General features: G+C 38.4%; 1 non-coding gene across 1 annotated transcript; it reads left to right on the forward strand.

Annotated features, from left to right (window-relative positions):
• Positions 1-1,873: 1,873 nt before the first annotated feature.
• On the forward strand, positions 1,874-1,947 carry trnai-aau (transfer RNA isoleucine (anticodon AAU)). Its single transcript has one exon. It is a non-coding gene; the product is annotated as a tRNA-Ile (tRNA).
• Positions 1,948-19,702: the final 17,755 nt, after the last annotated feature.

Here is a 19,702-nt window from a genome sequence, read left to right on the forward strand (position 1 = left end):
GGTCTCTAAATCATACAAAAGTAGGTTTTCTATTGCTGAACAGTTAGCTAGCTAACAAACTACCAGCACCTAAACGATCAAAGTTGAAAGCTGAACAATGAAATGGTTCCACAAGGAATGGTTTATAGCCCCGAGTTTCACACTCGCTGACCTCAACTGTTAGCTAGCTAACTAGCGTATCGCTGTGATAAAGCGATACAATCTTTAGCAATGAGGACATGAATAAAGTATCCTTTACAATTTTCACAATATTGTGAAATTTAATTTGCTGGCATTGGAGGTTATTAAATATTCACAATATCAATAATAATTCCTTGGCTCACAGAATCAGACATTACATTTTTGCTGTTATGGCAGCTGTTATAAAGATCATATTTATACAGAACCCTGTTCAGTTAGTGCTAGTATTGAGGAACCATTGCATAACTAATAGCGGTACAGAGACAGAAACATCATGTGTTCAGATGAATAACTGGATGTGTGTGAGACAGTCTGTGAGAGGTTTGCATTTGTGTGTTGCATGACTATGAGTGGGAAAACCATATAAAGGTAAAAACATTACCTCTGCAACAAGGATCTCTTCTATTTGAAGGAAAGGTTTAAGTTAGACACAGTCTCAACAGAGTAAGTTAAATCTGTCTGTGTTAAGACCAGTTGACATATCAGTGGTTTATCACTGATTATGTCTGCCACTGAGATACCACAAATTAAGCTTTCCAGATTCCAAGACATACAGTTGTGCAGTGTGAGCCATACATCAATTTGAAAACTTCAAAAGTCACGTAATGTGTGCATGGCATAAGCGTATTAGCAGGTCCCGAAAACATTTGCTATCAGAAAGGATTTCATCATAGAAAAAAAACTACAAATTCTAGACTTGAGAATGTGAGCATCAATCCCACTAACACTCACATACTAAAAGAGCACTCTACCACTTGACCTAGTTCTCCTAGAGTGGGACTTGTTTGCAGATCGGACAAAAGCTGAAGACACAGTGGAATGGCAATTCTCTAGGAGATCATACCAAATCCTGCATCCACCCTAAATATTTCATCTAGCTGTGAAGTCAAAAAAGCTTATTCCTGAAATGATAGGAATAGTTCTTGCAGATTCTGATATGCTATGCAAACACTATAAAATGTGAGCTATGTTAGATCTGGCAGCCATTGGCTCTAACTGTCTCTTTTTATTGAGTTAAGCAATGCTTACAGAATAACTTTCTATGGCTTCAAATACTTCCAAGAATTAAACCTTGCAGAGCTCTGTAGCTAGACACATTGTCTCTGTAGGTTTGACATGTTCATTTGACAAACTAGCTAAAATAGCATCTTTTGGTTTGAATAAATTGCCCCTTAGACCCAGACAAAAAATTGCTCAAAATCTTTCTGCTTATTCATGCAGCAATGACACAGATTTCCAAAGAAAGAGGACGTATGGTTAAAGCTAGAAAAAAATGCCTACTCTGTGCTCAGGCAGAAAATCTGATATTTTAAATATGTCCCTAAAAGGTTTATATTCCTTGGCTCACAGAATCAGACATTACATTTTTGTTGTTATGGCAGATTTCATGGTGTAATAGACAGCACTATGTAACTCGCAGCAATAAAGCTCAGTGGACTTTGCAATTGATGATTTCGTCACTGTGTACAACTGCACTGAATTGCTCTTTAACAAAAGCTTCTCCACATTTGCTTTTGAAGTTTAATTCAAAAGTTGGCTACAGAATAACCATTTGTCAGAGGGAACAATAAGTGTCAACTTTCACCTATGCTCGGTCGAAAAAGTGGCCGTAATCTCGTTGACACCAAGTCTACAATTTCATGGAAAGGTTCCCTTCAGTGCTGCACCAAAAACTGCGAAATGAACGGAGAAAGGCCGATTAGCCCAGTTGGTCAGAGCGTGGTGCTAATAACGCCAAGGTCATGGGTTCGATCCCCATATGGGCCATGTGGGTTTTGTTTGATGAATGACCCCTTGTTAACAAACCACCTGTTTGAACTTGTGTTGCTTATAACATTGCTTGTAAATCACAATCTGCTAAGACATGTTCCAAGTACATGAGAGTGTGTTCTTGATTACAAAACTTTACCCATGGATTTGTGCTTGTTTACAAATCTTGGACAATGCAGAGAAAAGTATGAAATCAGAGGGACTCTGGCATTAGTGTAAGGCTCTCGATCGCTGTGTGAATAGGTCAAAGAAGCAATTCCAGAGGCATGCAGACAACCTGCATCCTCCCCATCAAATTATAGCCAGTTAGGTGTCTGGCAGTGCCAGGGAGTTCAAATCCTTTAGTCTGAAATGTGTTGGGATATGATTATGCCTGCCACTGAGGTCTGACAGCTCCACAGTTGCCTTGTGAAAAGAATACAGTATAGACCGGCACCCACATACATTACTGTACACATCAGAGATCAGCGCAGGAATATCAGTTTGTAAACCCGCCAAATCTGCCCCCACAGGCTCCCTGAGTTCTACTAATCGCTCCAACACCTTGTTTCAACCTCAGTTTCTTTTTTTTTGAAGCGCATGAGGCAGCTTCAGCTATTTCCACAGGCAATCATATTAGATGTGCCATCAGTAACCAGACATGTGACTTTATTTTATTCCCCATTGTTCCATAAGAGAGGATTTCACACAGGCCAAATTTTCAGCCGTATGCGCCTGCAGGAATTTCACAACACCAAGTAGTGTAGACTTCAGAAATGTGTTGTCATCTATAAAATGGCAGGTCACAGCCAAGAAGGCATCCACATTAAGAGATGTCCACATATCTGCTGACAAACTCATTGCAGGAATTTTCTGGACCTCAGCTTTGGCCTTCTCTTTCTCTTATTGACATTTGGCCTCAACCATGGCCTTTACAGTCTAAAGGGAAGGAAGAAAATAATTATATATATTTTTAATACTACTCTCATAATGTATCCATGTCACCACACATACCTTCCTAGTTAGGAGAATATAAGTTGAATCCAATTTTGCTACCAAGTCCCTGAAGCTTTTATCCTCAACTATGCTAAATGGCTGTGTGTCTCTAACTATCATGGGGACCAAAGCCTCATCCAGGTCTTCCTTTCTGGTCACTGCTTTGTAAAGAGATTATACTTTGTCACCAAAAAATATAGTACTCACCAATGAAATTCACTTTATAATCCAATCCAAACTGCAAATAACATGTAAGGTGCAGAGAATAATGCAATATATATATATATATATATATATATATATATATATATATATATATATATATATATATATATATTAGTATATATTGATGTATATACACATTTTATATACATGTGCATAATAACGTTAACACCTTGTGACAACTGATAAATAAGCCAAATGACATTGGCAAGGGTGACAGTAGGAAAAACTCACTGGAATGGTGGAAGGGACTTGGAAGGTGTCAGACTCAAAAGGGAACTCATCCTCCTTCGGTTAACCCTGGATAAACCTGGGCAAAGATGAGTTGGGTAGAGGATGGCTGACAAATTGTAAGCATGAAAGATACACTACAGCATTCCTACACAAAGACATCATAGGAGATAGAAACAGAGCACAGTTCACCTGGATAGAACACCTGGGTAGAAATACAGTAACTCATTATTATAACAGTACAAAGAAATGAAATGTGGATCATCCAGGTGAGGTTCATCTGCTAATGTGCACATAAATATTGTTTGTGACAGTGCAGAATGTTGCAGGTAAATGGAGGGCAAGGTGCTGTCATTTTAAGCATTTTAAGGCAGGTCCAGGAAGGAGAAACCCCAGCAGGTAGGAAAAGTTAGTGGGGAGCACAGATAGCACAGCACTCCAGAATCATGTACTGGAGCATGGTGTGTCCACTGGGAGGAGGTGGGGTGGTTGGAAGAGCATAAAAGACTGTTGTTACTGCAAAGATTCATTTAGACCTTTCAGTTGGACTGTTATTCTTTTTTTAGGGGGCGGGGGGGGGGGCATGTATTTAATGAAATAATAACGAAAAATTAATAGATGAATTCATACCAACTCAAATTTGCTGGTAAAGAAATCATTTGTAAGGTAAAAGTTATTTTAAGAGTGATGTTAAGGAATTTTTTTAAATGTTAATTATAATTTCATTAGAATAATTCTAACATCTACGGGATGATCTGAGGGTTAAAGAAAAAAGAGGTGGACCTTATGGGCAATAAAGCAAAAGTCGTTATTGTAGTACAAGACCCTTTGTTCTAGCTAAGTGATCTGCTGCATCTCAGTTTGAGTCATGTAGAATTCTAAAGACAGAAAGTCTTTATTCTGGCATAAAATAAAACTGAAGGGGGAAACATACTTTGAGTTAGTACCAGTAGTTATTGATTGTACACAAAGTCCAGTATGCATCCAAATGTAATCAAGAGATATCTGTTGGAGCTGAACATCTCCAACTCGTACAATGCAATGTTTCTTCTTTGTGTCAAATGAACTTAACAATTCAAACATCCATAACTGGCCGTGTTTCTTGCCAACATACTGGTGTTTGGACTTATGGGATTACATGTCTGTTGCCTTCAATAGCTTAGTTGGTAGAGTGGAGGACTGTAGAATTTAAAACTGTTATCCTTAGTCTGTCAGTTAAAATCTGACTCAAAGGAAGTTTGTTTTTTCACATACAAGCTTCTTTTTTAAGTGAGCAAAAAGAGCGTCCCCTGACCAGGAATCAAGCCCAAGTCGCAGTGGTGAAAGTGTTGAATCCTAGCCACTCACCCACCAGCAATAAAGCTCAGATGCTTCTGACAAACATTTTTCAAACTCTGTATTCCTAGTATACTGACGATGTTTGTATGCATACTGGACTTGGTATGCATGAGCATTAGGAGGTCATAAAGAGAGGTATTCATATTTCTTTTTATTCCACATAAAAATTAAGTTTGAAAGAGAATCCTAGCCACTAGCTCACCAGGGATAAAGGTGACAGTTTCCTCTGACATGAACATGAGCTACATTCATTGGTAACATTTTGATCGAAACCAGGCAAAAGTATTTAGTCACTAGCTGAAATAGCTCAGCTGGGTGAGTGTTAGATTGAATATCAAAAGACTCCTAGTTCAGTCCTGGGTTTTGGTAGCTGTGCAAGACCAAGCTCCTCATCAAACTGTCCTCTTTTTAAGAATATTTCATAAACTTTTACATTCCTTTCCTAAAAACGAATGACATTACTGTTTTTACGCTATTGTTAGAAGTCATAGTGTAATAGTGCTCTAGACTTTGAATTCAGTGATCCTACTTAAACTTTAGTGGAATTTGCACTTCCTTATGATATGTTTCCTCACTGCACAGAGAGCCATTTGAACATTGGCTTCTGTATAAACGCTTTTGAAATGTTTTTCATTAGTTGTCTACTGGCCAAACCACTGGACAAGGGGAGGGTAGGTGTCAGCTTGCATGTATGCTTGTGTTGGTATCCTGGTTCACACACTCCCTGTGTTTTCATGGAATGGGGCCTACCTCAGCTTCCTTTGGCTCATGGATGGGCTTTGTCCTACCAAAAAAGGTGATGCAAATAAGTCATCTGCTTACTAAAGTTCTTGAAAATCACACTCTGCGAAGAGGCATTGCATAATGCAAAAAAACCTTCAGAAACAATACACTCTAATGACAGCAACCAACATACTTAATACAGGAGTGACCTCAGGGGTGATCTCATCCAAAGGCCACAACAGGAACAACAGGCTTAAGAAGGGACACATGAAATGACCTCAAAACACAAAAGTGAGCAGGTAAGTTGAGTTGATATGTGACTTCATTAATGTGCTTGGTCATTTCATATGGACCGATATACTTGGGACCTAACCTGCGACATGACCCCGGCTTGCGGTAGTCCTGTGTAGAGAGCCACACTCTGTCACCAGGTTGGTATATCGGGTTCTCCCCTCTGTGCCTGTCCGCAATTTCCTTATACGTTCAGAGAACTCATACAATACACTGATCTGTTTCCTCCCATACCCTTTCGCTCCGCTGCATCCATTCATCCACAGCGGGGAAACCAGCTGATATGGAAGTCCATGGGACATTTGAGGCTGATAACCTAAAATACAATAAAAAGGAGTCAAGCCAGTGGATGAACTAGTAAGTGAATTTTGGGCCATTTCTGCCAATAAGAGGAACTTGGACCGGTCTGATGGATTGTTCATATAAAAACAATGTAGGAATTGGCCATTTGACTGTGGATGTAAAACTAATAGCTACCCCGATGTGTTCAATATAGGAAGCCCAAACTCGAGATGTGAATTGATGTCCCCAATATGATATTATGTCCTCTGGGATGCCAAATATACGGAACACCTGGTTAAACAAGGCTTCCACAGTTTGGCAGGCTGTAGGCATACTCGGAAACACAATGAACCACACACCCCTGGAGAATCCATCAACTACAGTGAGGACAGAGAGGTCAGTAACGCAATCTAAGGTGATGTGAGACCAAGGACTTTCTGGTACGGGAAGAAGCATGAGCTTTCCTGTGGGTAGGGTCTTAGGCATCTTGCTTTGACTGCAAATTGAACATGAAGAAACATACTTATAAATATCGCTTGTCATAGCCCTGAACCAGCGAAGAATGAGCCCACTTCAACAGATGGTCACAGCACAAGGTAGGTAATGTTTTCCCGACAGACATTCCATTGGGATGACTGTGTCTTGTATGGCTTGTTTATTCCATCATCTATTTTATATACACTTGTCTATTTAATCATCTATTGTAACTTGGACTTGTCGTATCGTTGTGAAAGTACAGCTCCTACCCCGATGTTAGCAGCATCAGCTTCCACGACAAATGGAATGGAAGGATCAGGATGTCGACGTATGCTAGTCGTGGTAAAAGCTTCTTTCAGTTTCCTGAATGCTTGATCAGCCTCCTGATTCCAAAGTAGCTTGGTCATTGCTCCTTTCAGGAGGGCTGTGAGAGGAGCTGCAATGCTGCTAAAATTCCATATGAAGCATCGGTAAAAGTTTGCAAATCCCAAGAATCTCTGGAGTTTTTTAACTATAATAGTAATGGGCCACTGGAAGATGGCTTTGATCTTCTTATCATCCGTAGTGATTTCACCATGGCTGATCACGTATCCTAGAAAAGTTATAGTTGGAAGGTGGAACTCACATTTCTTTCCCTTTACAAACTCAATAAACTTTTACTCTTTACTACTCAATGCATAAAGCTGTCTGTGTTTGATGTGCTCTCATTTTCCCACCACATCCATTTAGCAGTACTTCTGAATAACCGAAATGGCTTAAAACAGCTGAGGGGATGTTTGAAACTGAGTGATAAGATGTTCAGCAATTTATATATCATAATACAAGGCAGTAAATTAAATTGGGCTGAACTGGACAATAGTACCTGGCATGAAAAGTATGTCGTAGAGAGAGTAACAAAAAACTCAACCTCTCACCTCGCGCTCTGAGATGTCTCCGTCACTGTCTGTAGTGTCCTCTAGGATACTGCTGCCCTCACTAAAGTGTGTCACCCTGACCGGGTCAAACATCTCTTGAACATAATAACTACACAATGGAAAATCAGCTTCAAGTGCTGCATTGAGCAAGAGTGCACTGTAAATGGCCAGATATAAATGGCAATGTCAGTAGTAAATTTATATATGCAGTCATGGAACAGGACCTAGCTGTAGAGCACAGCTTTAAGGTGCATATTATGATGTGCTCTTACCAATCATCCTCCTGGCTGTGTCTTGCTCTTCTGGCTAAATGTTTCTCTTCCAAAGCAGACAGACCAGACTCGCTGCATATTACTCCGTGCACTATAAATAAACCACATGTATAATGCCTTGTAAACAATGGAAGAAGGGAAATTTGAATTGTGACTACTCTGTTAAAGGGGCGGATAAGGCACCCCACCCAAACCCCCCGAAAGCTGTTCTGTTATCCCTAATTGCTATGCAATAGTCCTGTGATTAACTCAAAGGCTGGAGAAGTTTCACCTTTCTCTACTTGAATCCTGAAGGCTGTTTGGTTCTGTAGCCCACAATCCATCCTGTGTAATTAAACATTCACATCATAACTCGACCCCGTGCAATAGGGCAAACTCACTCGGATGGGGGAAAGGATCACAGACTACCTGTACTGCTGCCGCAACTCTGCGGCCATTCCAACAACATCCACATACATTCCAGCAACATCCTATTATAGGACACAGTGGGCTTAAGTACACCCATTTAATAGCATGTTGGACCTTCTTTGGCCTCCAGAACTGCAGAAATTCTTTCTGGCATAGTTTCCACTATGTGCTGAAAATACTCTGCAGGAATCTTGGTCCAATCTTCATAGGATATTTTCTCTCAAATTACATGGAGGGACTGACATGTTCTAAACTGCCTGTTATACTCTTACAGCCGCTTTGAAATACAAAAAAAACATATTTATCTTCCACTCCACTCAAGGATGGCCACACTTGGAATTTCCCTTGGCACATTTAAAACATTGTGTGAGCCAGATAGCTTCTGATTTCAACCTTCCAATGCTCTGAGTATTAGTGTTCCATGCATATGAGTTGCTTCAACACGTCCATGCGTGTTGTAAAGAAACACAGTGTAAGCAGTATTAATGAAAGTGCATCTCTACCTCAACAGTGCATCTCTACACTTTCGAAATGCGCTGCAAATTTAGAAAACGCATACAACTTCAGGAACAAAGTATCAAGCACAGATGAAGACGTTTCTATGGTTATCTCGGTTTTATAAATATTAGCCTATAGAGTTGGGCTTAGTACGTGAATAAAAGATGGAATTAAACATGCATAAATTACGGTGTCCTGGAAAACCCATCGTGCTGCAAATAAACAAAGCATATTCATCAAAGTGGTAACACACTTTAGAAATGCGGTGCAAATTTAGAAAACGCATACAACTTCAGGAACAAATCCTGTCACAACATAACGGAAGTGCTGTTTCCGGAGGACATGGAAAGGGGTGGACTTCTATGAGATTAGCGTGAAGTCTATTGGAAGTAGTGACAACTGAGTAAAAAGGGTTGTTTTTTTCCAGTTACCACGGTGTTATCAAGGGTAGGTATGTGATACAGAATTGAAGACTGACCTATTCATGCTCTGCATTCTTGCATATTTATTTATATATAAGGCAGCCTTAAAAACATGGGATGGAAATCCCATTTAACACAATATGCACTGTTTTACAGTCAGAGTGAAATGAGTAACATTCTCCTTTTAATATATATATTTTAAATGTTAAAATTCTTAACTATGTCAGTTAAGCTGCCAAAAATGCCCCTTTTGAAATTTGTATTTCTAATGTCACAAGAACACTTTATTGACCTATCTCTGCCTATTCAGCCTATAGAGGTTTAGCACACCCACTTAAATTGCCTTTCTCAGGCATTTCAGCTCTGAGTACCTTTTGAATGAAGCACAATACAGGGCAGCCAATCATAAAGGAGCTCATTTATCTTACATCCGTCTTAAAGGTGCAGTAGCAACTGTTGAATTCCAAGCGATATATATAGAGAGGTTGGAAATTGGTTGTGCAAAAAAAAAAAAAAACCAGGCTGAAAACGAGTCGTTTCCGCTCTGTGAATTGGGAGAAAGGGACAGTGTGTGGAAGCCCAACCCCAGTCATATAGGTTTGCTTCTAACAGTACCATTACCATCACCCACTCTGGTGCACTAGTTTGAGTGTATTAGAACTAGTAGCAATGCTGAAGCATTACATGTATCTATAAGAAATATTCTGACCATGATGAAGTGATAGGTTTGTTAAGGCAAACTGTGTATGCAATACATGTTGCTTAGGTCACTTGCTCTAATTGTACACAACTCTAAAGCTACACAACTGTACATTAGTTAAAGTCTACACAGTGTCAGTCATGTGAAGTACAACTGAAAGTTCCCCTGTTGTATTCTTCCAACAATCAAGTTCTGCGTAAGTTGGGGCAAAATAATATGAGCTTCACATCAAAGAACATTTTAAACAAATGGACTGTATGTACATCTTTTTTCTAATGTTACAATTGAAGTCTAAAGTTATATCTCTTATCAGTGGAGGATGCACTTGCTCAAGCCTTTCCTTTAGATTCCTTTTGTACACACTACAGACTGTGACCTCGAGATGCTTGAATGAATGTTGAACATTCACACTTGTGTATGAGTGCCGACTGTTAGCTAATGCATCATGATGAGCCTATCCTTTTTGAGTTACTTATTGAGATCATTCTCATAGCGAGTTCATTACACCTTGTGTACTCGATGTAGTGCGGTGAGCAGTTTCAATCTTAGTTACAATCTTAGTTATCAAAGACTCACTCCACCGACCAAAGCCTCTTCTCTTAGACAACATGACAAAACCATTGCAGCTTGAGAGCAAAAATCGAGCCTTGTAAGAGGTGTTATGTTCCATAGGCAGACTGACATCTTAATGCGATACACATGAACTCAATTTTCTTTGCATACATGTACATTGCACTTGTAATGTTTCTGATATTGCTTCTATCCTGAATAGCTCAGTCAGTAGAGCATCAGACTTTTAATCTGAGGTCCCTGTTCAAGTGAAAATATTGTTCTTTGCCACTAAAGTGCGCTTGAGAAGTTTCTTGAAATACCTCTAGATCAACCTAAGTCAAGGGACAGGACCCTGTTGCCTTGAGCCTTGTCGGTAGCCGACAAGCTCGCAAAATACACCAAGCCCGTTGTCATAGCAACCAGCACTTAGCTTGCTCGGACTAGCCTAGCTAAGATAGCCTTAATGGGCTAACAAAGACTCATTTCTACGCCAGGCGCACATACTACAAATGCATATTAGCTACATAACTGTTCCAATAAATGCGTGTATTACCATGCTATTCATTAATTTTCCTGTATGTGCACAACTGTAGACCGGGGGTTCTTTAACGTAATCCTCTTCGCAATTAGCTTAGCTAGCTAATAAAGCTAAGCTAGTTAGCCAGCCTAGCTAACTAACTGATATGTTTCAATGTGGAGACGCAGTAAGAGTGTCTCTAATAATTTGAGTTTGTTTTCAGTCGGTACGTACGCTCAAACGGTGTCATACAGTTATTGAATAAATCAGCAGAAGCTGTTATTAAAATAAATTTCTGCGTCTTTTCGAGGTCTTATCTTGACAGTGGTGAAGCTTAGCAGTGGTAACCTACATACGATTCGCATTAAATAAATTAAATACAAAAAAAACACAAACATCTTTCTACGGTCAACTGAGAAGTCCATGTCTTTGTGAAATTTATTCTATGAGAATAATTTAATACTACTTGCTTTGGAAAAAGCAAACACTTCATGCCAAACTTAAGGTGTGCACGGCACAGTAATTGCTGTAGAAGACACATACATGTATTTTCACAATACACAGGCTGTTCATGTCTGTTCAGTACATGTGGTTATATTACACCTTGGTTATGTGTAATATGGATATAAATGTTAAAATGTTCTATTACAGAACACGACACCTGTTGCGTTTTATATTGGTAAATCTCTGATATGACCACTGTAACATAAAGTTGCGGTTATAAATACGTGAAACATTTTTGATCGACTGAAATGTAGCTGTATGTACATGCAATATATTTGTGATTATGTAAATTAAACAGCTATTCTTATTCTTATGGCTAGCTAAATAAATTGCAATTTCGTCGTCTTCAAGGCATGGCATGGTGTTTATTCATTCTTCGGCATACAAAATGACGCCTTTTCACGTTGTGGAACTACAAATATGGCGGCCTTTTTTCTTTAGCATTTTAATGACGTAAAAGCAGAGTCTCACCGTAAAGTCGGGCAGGAGGAGCTGGACTCATTTATTTCTTCGTATCTTTCCCCATCTAGCGGTCAATAACGGGTAGTCTTGAATTGATTTCTATCGCGTAATACTTTGGATATAAATGTTTAAATTTCCTGTTGCAGGACAGACAAAGTATAGTCAACCAGTTCTAACCTTTTGATAAAAACTTGAACTTCAAAGTAGGTGAATCTATTTCCTTAAACCAATCAGATCACAGTTCATTTACATAACATCAATGCTTTGAGTGCTTTAGATATGAGAACATCACAGTGATCTTTCTGCTCTAACATCAGTCAGTCTCTAATTCTGTATTATGTGTTTTTATAGCTTCCAACTTTCATGAGTTCCTTGAATCTGTGGAGAAAAGTGCAGACCAATGTAGTTTCTTATTTGTGAACATTTATACATTCATTGTAATTTATTTATCATTTAAATGTTTTATTACTTTTAATTTATAGACATAAGGACACAGAAAACAGTTCATATACTGAATGAATTGTTACAAGGTAATATTTTCTAGATTGTGTTTACCATATGTTTTTATTTCTAAACGTTAATGCAGTGTGTTAATCTGTCACACCGAGGCAGAAGGGGTGAATCTGATATACCCCTCTTCCATTGTCAACTATTCAGAGTCCTCCAGTGGAGCTCATACAACTAAAGAAACACATACAGAGGTCACTGGAGGTTCTAAGTTACATCTAAAGTGGTCTAGTTGTGACGTTGCGAGGATAAGCAGGATGCGGGGACGAGGCACGATGAAACGCACTTTTATTTTTGCAAACATGCAAAACATACAACAAAGCTCAAATACTATGCACATCTCAAACACCAACACACGTACTATGACACACGAGACATATATACACCCAAGCCGATTACACATAACAGAGAACAGGTGAACGACACGAGAGGGTGTGGCAACACAGACGAACACACACACACCAAGATGTTTGAGGAGGGGGCGGGGCCACAACATGACACTAAGCCTGTACAGCCTGTACACACTGTTCCAACACTACCCTGTAGGGCACCATCTCCATGGAAGTATATTTTTAAAAGCATGTTTGATAACCATATTTATACTGGAACAATTTAATCAAATGAGTTGTGTTTTTTGTTCCTCTCTAAGACGGTTCGGATGCCGATATTGAGATTTGAGTCTGAGCAAGTTGAGAAACCCACTGTGAGGGTTTCTGGGTGCTCTGGAGGAGCACCCAGAAGTCGTACACCTGCACCAAGCCTGAGACCCCTCTGCCCCTGACACAATTGCCCAGGAATGCGGGCATGTACCTAGACTATGAGGATGGACAGCTGTCTTTCTATTACATACTAACATATCTACATATTTATCGGAAACCTCCGGGAGAAGAAGCTGTATCTCCTCTTTGCGCTGCTGGACAGACACACTTATGACACTGTACTCATCAAAAGCAGCACCAGAGATGCACTGAGTCATATCCCGCTACACACCTCTCAGGCCAGCTTGTTTGCACATTTTGTCATAAAACTTAAGCTGTCATTTGTTGCTGTTATATATAAAATTACCAAATTAAAAAATAAATAAATCAAAAAGTACTTGTGGCTAGAGAAGCACAGCCAATCACATAAACAAGATATAATGTCAGTAATGTTTGCGGCAGGTGTTTCAAATGTGCCCAGACTCATATTCAAAAATATCCATGTTTCAACAGTTTGAAGGTGGCCATGACACTAACAGTTTGGTGGAAATTCCACAAGATATCAAACTCCACACTCACACGAACTATTCATTCTCCCATTTGGAACAATCCAGGCTTTACCATGAACAAAAATATTAAACTTTACATCTTGGACAGAAAAAGGCATTACAAACCTTAAACATATTTATCCTAAGACTTGTTTCATGTCACGCCCACAACTAGCCCCAAAATATGCTATAGAAAGCCCCCAGTTCCTACAATACCATCAGCTAAGATCACCTATGTGTTCAAAAATCAATTCCGATACCTACATCCATATCAGAATTTATAAACAAACATTCTTAATACAAAAAACCTATTATCTAAGATATACAAAATAATAGTGAAATCAAATCTCACAGTTACTCTCCCATTGAGACAATAGGAGGAACATTTATTACTAGCCCATGACGCTGCAGTTTGGATTAAAATGTGTAACAATAATTACCACATGACAGCAACACTGACCTACAATGCATTCAGTACAAAATAATACAGAGTACATTATACTACACATTGGATGTTTAAAATTGGTTTCACAAGCTCAGCAATCTGTACATACTTTACTCAAATCACAGTTGACGATTACATTCACGCCACGTGGCAGAGCACACCTATCAAGCAATTTTGGCAAGTCGTCATCAAGTTCGAGTTCAAGTTCAAGTGGTTTTATTGTCATTTCAGCTATATATACAAGTACACAACAAAAACGAGACAACGTTCCTCCAGGGCCATGGTGCAACATAAAAACAACAGTGCAACAGACAACATGCTACACAAGTGCAAACAGTCCAATATAGTGCATCACCAACATATCCCATGCTTTAAATAACCATATCCATCCAACACCCTCTTTATGTCTCCTAGGAGACATATCATCAACCAATATGACAGGATACTATGTATAACATTATTATATTGATATAATAAAAATATTCTTGCAAAAAAACAACAAACAAAAAACATATTCATGAACTGGAAAACAAAAAATAATATTAGTGTCACCCAATAGAAAAATCTATTGATAGAGTATATATATCAATAGAATAATTCTCAGAATTAATCAATAACAGAACCAATAATCTAGAGTGGACACCTTTGATAAAATCCATACAGAGCCAATCCATAAACGATAAATATCACACTCTAATACGTGTACATATACAATCCAACATACATGTACTCACACATAACCATATACATAGATACATACATACATACATACATACACACACACACACACACACACACACACACACACACACACACACACACACACACACACATCATTCCTGTAATGGTGCAGATGGCGAATACTTAAAAATATTATATATACATTTTGCGTTTGTCTGTTCATCTGTCTGTCTTATTTTTAATAATAAAGCTCTAAAGGTCCACTGATGGGGGGTAATAAATTCATATATTTATTTCTCCAGATTTCTAACTCTGAGAGAAAAAAAACGTCCTTTTACAAATTGCACCTCGTTGTGGACCTCGGCTAAGTTTACATTCCAGGTGATTATTTTTAAGTTATAAATAAAAATAAATAAAAAATAAAGTGTAACAGTTCCCGATGAGGCGGTGTGGTGATAGCAGGCCAAAAAAATCAAAATCTTCAATATGTCGCATGTAATTTACTCTAAATAAAAATATTTAGATATGATTTACATACGAGTTCTATTTTTAGGCCTACTAAATGTATACTTTAAATACATTCATTAATTAGCACAGATAATATATCTGCTCTTTATACTTGGATTTCTAACCTACATATTTAAAAATTTAACTGATGTATTTATTTCTGCAGATTTCTAACTCTGAGAGAAAAAGACGTCCTTTTACAAATTGCACCTCGTTGTGGAACTCTACTAGGTTTAATTCCAGGCGAGTATTTTTAAGAGGCTAGATTTGTACTCACAAGCTGCGATGGTGGTTTTTTCATAGCTTCTAAAAGAAGAGGCTGTGGTCAGGGTGGAGTGAATCTTTGATAACCAAGATTGTTGTTGTTTTGGCCTTCAAATAGACAATGGCATTACCCAGTGTCAGGTCTTTCTCAGTAAACTGCAGAGAATGATATAGAGAGCAAGAAATGGTCAAGCACAGTTTAATTGGGTGTGTGTCTGTGAAAAAGACTACAGCTCTCTGATACATTTTTGGTTCAAGATTTAATCATCATGCAAATGATTGTGATTAATGCTTTGTCTGTTTGATTCAAATATTATACTATAAACCTAATATTTTAATAGGGTTGGCAACTTTCTAGATCCGATTACTACATGTGTGTGAAGTACAGGTGCTGTAGCTATACGGTATACAATTGTCCACAGTAGCCTAATTATAATATATACAACTAAAAATGCATCTAAAATAAACACCAGAAACCTGGACTAAGGGTGATGTACATAAGTGCATTAAATCTAGGTAGGACTGCTCAATAGGTAGGATAACAGCAGAACAATTGTCCCACCATATAAGCAAAATGAGAGCCTGCTAAGGCCGCCAAGAGGGTGCCAAAGACCATGTATTTATTTCTATTTGTTTTTTACCGATGTTATGTCAGTGGCAGCTCAGATTTCTGCATAGGGCCCCACACAGGCTTGGGCCAGCCCTGGTATCACGGTGTCGTGCACTGGAAAACCATCAAGCCTGTTGACTATGCTACCAGTGTTGTTCATGTAACTGTGCAAATAAACTGCAAACACAATTACTTTTAGAAGTATCATCCAGTTTCTTTTCACAATTGCCAAAATGTAATGAATCACAGCCAGTGTTCTAAAACAGAGCTGGAATGTATTCCTGGCTGATGTGCCCTGTTTCTGGTTACAAAAAAAAAAAAAAAAAAAAAAAAATTGGTGGATGAATTTTCAATGAAAGTGTTTCACTCAGCAGCCATTAATGATTCTTATATCCAGTATGAATAAATTGAAATTCCTATCCTTGTATCAGGTGCAGCAATTATGTGTAACAATTGTGAAGCAAAAAAGCAAAAGCAAAATTGTAATATAACAATATAGGTAATATAGAACTTGATCTAATGATATTAATTAGGCTATGCAAATAAAACAATTACTTCGGTAGCACATCATTCATGCCTGTTGAATAGGCAGTTTTCTGCTTTGCAGATACTTGAAATCTTTTACTAATCTTTCCCCAAATCCAGTAGTTGCTGCCTTTTACATTAACATGCCAGGATACACACTCACTGGATGTTTAATCTTTCTAGTGGTTAAGCTATATTCTTATAGTCAAGAAAGATATTTTTTAATTATTAATCAGTTAAGGAAGTCAAGCTATTGCATTTTGCTGAGATGAAGGAATATTGCATAACCCTGTACTGGCCAAATAATTAGATTTGATGTTCTATTTTGTGGATTAATCCCATAACTGAATTATTCACATGGTTTTATAGCCATGGTTAATACTTGCTGTCAAAATGCTGAGGTTCATAAGAACCTCTTTCCTTCATAAGGAAGCTTCCTGTTTTTGAAACAGGTAGTTTCAGCATACTAGCTCTTACTGCTCTCTATCTGTTTAACAAATGTTTTGTTGGATTTAACTACTTTCTACCTGGAAACTGGCAACTTCCATGGAAAACTATTTTATCATCACAAACTATATCTAAGGAACTACCACAAACATGAGTAATGTTAACATTTTGCTTTTTCATCATGACTTATGTTCTGCTTCAGAGCACTGAATGCAGCATGTTTATTCTTCGTCATTAGTGGCAGTTTTATCTGTGAGAAGTGTAGATGAATTGCTAGTCTGACAGACAGTACGCATCCAGACAGCAAGGCGAAAGGGTGACGTTACGGCAAAGTAGACGAGCTTCCACCAGCTCATGGGACGACTACACATCCCCAACATTAAGTAACAAAATCCCAGAGTCCTTCTGCCTGTGCTGGCCAGACTTCAGATCAGAAGGTGAGAGAATACAGTCATGTGTTGTGTGGCTCAGATTGTTCACACAGTTAGTAACAGTCCAAACACTTTAATTATACTGTACAGTATGAGACCTGGAAATGTGTGTCTGTGTCTGTGTTTTTGTGTGTGTGTGTGTGTGTGTGTGTGTGTGTGTGTGCCTTCTCCCCAGGCTGAGCTCCAGCTTTGTACTGTCCATCATCAGAGAGATCTATCAGACTGGCTCTGCTCACTGTGTGTCCAGCTTGTTGAATTCAGCAGAGAACTGCATCAACCTGAACAGCAGAGAGCTGGACTCTGTCCACTGTGCTGCCCTGCGCTTCACCCTCCAGCACTGCACAGCAGTCTCTCTCAGCCTGCTTTTCACCTCCATACCAAAGGCAGAGCTGGAGAGCATTGAGCCACTGCTCTAACACGTCTCCCGTCTCAGGCTTGAACTTTTCTCACAATCAGAATTTTAACACAGAACTGGTCTGTTTAGGGAGTGTTATATAAACGTTTTTTATGTACGTTTATGTGTTTTTCACGAGTTTCCTCAAAAGTCATTTTGTGCCAGCATCACTTAGGTTTTACTGAGACTCCTGTCAGGTAATCAGCAATATCCATGAATATTTACTTCAGAATAAAATGACTTTCTGGAGGAAATTGTTAAATTTAGGTGAAATATTTATATTCCCCATTTTACACACAGTCACCCTTCAGTAAGCCACTGACTCAACACCACACAAACTAGGGAAACATTCTGGAAAAGGGAAAAGAATTTTATCATTTGAAACAAAATGTGTGTAAATAGCATTAATGTTAGTAGTTATGTGAGTGTGTTAGTGTTTTGTGACTCTACATGTTGGAGAATGTTGAGTGTGTTCAGCTGCAATAAAGCCATGCTGCTCCAGTTCCTGTCTCTTCTCTGTGTGGGGACTGATATGGCCTGTAGGTCACTGGCGCTGTTTCTGGAACATTCTGAAGGGCTGTCAGAACTGGACCTTAACCACTGTCAGCTCACTGACCACTGCCTGCAGCTGCTGTTCCCACACCAGCACAAAGCCCACATCCTGGAGTGAGTGGACAAGCGGGAGGAGGAATGTGTAGAGAGTCTTGATTGTTGAGTGCACAGTGAACACTAACATAGATATAACACATTTTACTCTTTTTCTCACAATTTAGCATAAAATTTGGAAGGGTGACTGAACATAGAAGCTGTGTTTGTTCATTGTAAAGCATTGTATGTTCCTTGAAAGGCTCTATATAAATGTAACTTTGCTCATTCAGTCATATCCTTTGTTCCTTCAAGGACTTATTTTTCTCAAAAGCAAACAGCAAAAAGCTTGATTTTCTTGGTGATTTTATTTGGAAATGACGACCTCTCTCACTGGCTGCCTGGATCACTGATCACTGCCTGTACTTGGCAACATGGACCTCTGTGGTCTACAAAATATCCAGACTGCTTGTTGAAACACATGTTCTCATTAAAAAGAGAAATATGACATAACAGACTCTATCATTTACAGTTTCATGCCTGATAGATAACAAGTCATGTGTACAAGAACTGAAATAAATGATATTTTGTTTAAAATGTCAAAATGCATAATTATCTGGCCATTAATGACTCAGGTCCACTGACACAAATATACTATTTATTTCTTTGCTTATTCATTCATTTGCTAATTCAGTCATTCGTTTATTCATTTAATTCATTGATATATAAATCTACAGGTGTTTGTACTACTACACGGTGATTTAGTAGAGGGAGGTGTGTTTGGGAATCCTGAACAATGTGGTAATTATAATCCATCTAATTTCAACCTCAGTCACAATGACATCACTGATGTGTCAGCAAGGAGGATCTATGATACTTTCTCCACCAACAACAATATTCACACTGTGAGGTAACTGTGTGTGTGTGTGTGTGTGTGTGTGTGTGTGTGTGTTTAGGCATTTAAAATAAGGCTGTATTTATTTGAGTTTAAAATTTCAAATTTAAAAGCCTATTTTGATTTTATAGGCTCTTCAACAACAGAATTACAGGCATACAAATCTTCCTCTCAGACAAGTGCTTTGAAGTCTGGTGATGTTGATGTGTTGTTGGCACTGTAATGATGAGATTTGATTTTTCTAGATTATTGGGACTATCCAAATTATATTTTTGTTTTAAGTGAAAAAATGTAATGATTAAAAAACAAATTTTAGTTATCTTATACATTTTAAGATTACATATAAAAATCAAATACTCAAAATGTATTTATAAAGTACTTTTTAAAATTGTATTTTATTTTATTTTATTTACAACAGGTGCTATTA

This window comes from Electrophorus electricus, unplaced genomic scaffold (assembly GCF_041902795.1).
Source record: "Electrophorus electricus isolate QZ-2024a unplaced genomic scaffold, ASM4190279v1 Scaffold49, whole genome shotgun sequence".
NCBI lineage: Eukaryota > Metazoa > Chordata > Actinopteri > Gymnotiformes > Gymnotidae > Electrophorus > Electrophorus electricus.